We start from the raw sequence: 2,410 nt of genomic DNA, 5'->3' as shown, positions 1-2,410 counted from the left end.
ATATATATTTAGTTTACTGCAGCATTTGGCACTTTGATTACACACACTTCTCTGTGTAATCAAAATTTGGTATCTTGTGGAGATAATGATCCAAAAACATTCAGGAAGAGTGGCATCGACTAGTTAAACAAGAGAAACTCTGTGCATGTATGAAAAAGTAACAACAATCCCCATTATTGTGTATAACTGTGATGCACCAATAAAAAAAAAGAGACTCAGAATCTTTTCCTTTCCTCTCTCCTTCAAAATTGCCTGATCTTTTATATTATTATCAATTTTGCTTGAGGGGAAACACATGAATGACTTCTCATATTGTTGCTGGAGTTCACTTTCAAACCCCAAAGTAGACATTAAAAGATTAAATGTCCAAAACTTCTTTGGTTCATTGCCCTACAGCAGTGTAGACTGTGATCAAAATGAACTGAAAATGACCTATTTAACATGTGAGAGCCAAGAGATTTAAGGCAAGGTCACTGGCAGAGAAATAGGAGGCCAATTCTTCCAAAGTGTGAGTCCACACTGTGATTCAGAGGTCAGAGGCAGGGACCCCCCCACCAAGCCCCTCCAACAGCGTGAGCAGTGCTGCATCCTGAGGGAGCCCAATATGGCTTGTTGGATGTGTGGGTATGATTGTGAGTCACCTATTCTGCAGTAGCCTGGGGACATTTTGGAAGGCATAGACCCTCTTCCACCATCCCCACTGAATACTAATCCTCAGATGCATGATCAAGACCCAAGCAGCCTCTCCAGGCACTCAGCCTCCTAAAGGACCCTGCAGGGTGCCCTGAACTGTGGTGCTGTCCCTACCTGGAGCACAAGGCTCTCTGCCTAGCAGCTGGACCCACTCACCATGCTGCTCCTTGAGAAAACCTGCAACAGACACAAACAGATCCATCAGTGAGACTTGTTTGCACTGAATCTTCTGAGTGGATGGCGTGTGATTATATTAGATTGGCTAATTTATATTATATCAATTGGACAAATTTTCTAAATGATCAGTCCATTTTTTCTGTTGTTCTATGGCCTTCCAGTCTTGGCTTTGTATATTCCCATTTTTGCTGTTTCCTAACAGCCAGAAACCCAAATATGCCTTGACACAAGGAAAGTTCCCATATAAACAACAAACAAACAGACAAAAAGCCCTGTTTTCACAAAGTTTCTTGTGACGCATGGGCAAAGAAGGCTGCCTGGTAATTCTGGGGCATCTGGGATGCTGACAACCCGCCCCCCCCCCAGACAGCAGCAAGCACCTTCTCAGGAGGGCGCTTCTTGCCTCCCTGGCTTTGCTCACTTGGATTAGCGCCCTGGCCCTTCCTAAGTCCTGCTGGAAGGGAAGTCACCATCAACAGGCAGGACTCGCAAACACTAATTCAGCCAACTGAGAAAAGGACTGGACAGAATCACAGACCAGCTCCCCAAGAGCCACTGGGAATGGCTGGCTTCAGCTGTGCTCCAAATAACTCCCAAGAAACGCTCAAAAGTTAGAGGCAGCAGAGCAGGAGACCCTAGTGAGTGGCCCTGCTTAGAGAGAAGCTACCCAAGAGAGGGGTGGTGCCTCAGGCAGGCCAGGCCCTGGGTGACAGTGGTCACTGGTAGTCTTGGTGCTCATGGTCAACCGCAGTCTTCCATGAGTCCCCAGGACACACAGAAAGCAGCAGCAGGGCCCTGCCATTGCCATTTCAGGAGGGTATATGATGTGATAAGCCAGGGTTTCCATTCCAGGACATGCACAGAGCATTTCATCATCCCTGGGCACACTAATGAATACCTCAATAAATAATCTGGTCTCCAAATCAACCAATTTAAGGGTAGACCACAAAAGTTCTAAGCATATATGCTGTTTTTATGAAAGAGCTGATCTTGACCCCCAAACTTCATGTTCTGGTAACTATGTGAGGTGATAAGGTGAAGATGGACTAACTCTTCCTTTTTATGGCTTTTCCTGCCAGTTATCAGTGATACAGGGGACCCACAGTCCACTCCTGACTTGTGGTGACTAGCGCACTCTGCTTCCCAGGAACCTGAGCCACCCCGCCCCATGCACTTTCCTGTTACTTTTGGCTCTTCTGGCCCGCATCAGCAGAGCACAGGTGACCAGCAGGCTTACTTCCAGGAGGACCAGGAACACACACAGCCCCATTGTCCAGGACCAGTCTTTGGGAAACAAGGCACCTGAAACACACAATCATCAGACTGGAGTCCAGTTGGACAGCAGGGGACCTGGCTGTGGGGTGACTCTCCAGGAGCCTTCTCCAGACAGGAGGAGCTCAGAGACTCTGAGCATCCCTGCCCTCTGCTCCACTCCAGAGAGTCAGGAATTCTGAAGGTTCTCCTCCTTCACAGCATGGGGCAGAGACCAGAGGTCATGTAAGGGATTATGAAGATGTTGAGACATGTCCAACATGTTATG

This window comes from Callospermophilus lateralis, chromosome 5 (genome assembly GCF_048772815.1).
Source record: "Callospermophilus lateralis isolate mCalLat2 chromosome 5, mCalLat2.hap1, whole genome shotgun sequence".
NCBI lineage: Eukaryota > Metazoa > Chordata > Mammalia > Rodentia > Sciuridae > Callospermophilus > Callospermophilus lateralis.
The sequence above is the reverse complement of the archived record's forward strand: the minus strand, read 5'-3'. Positions refer to the sequence as shown.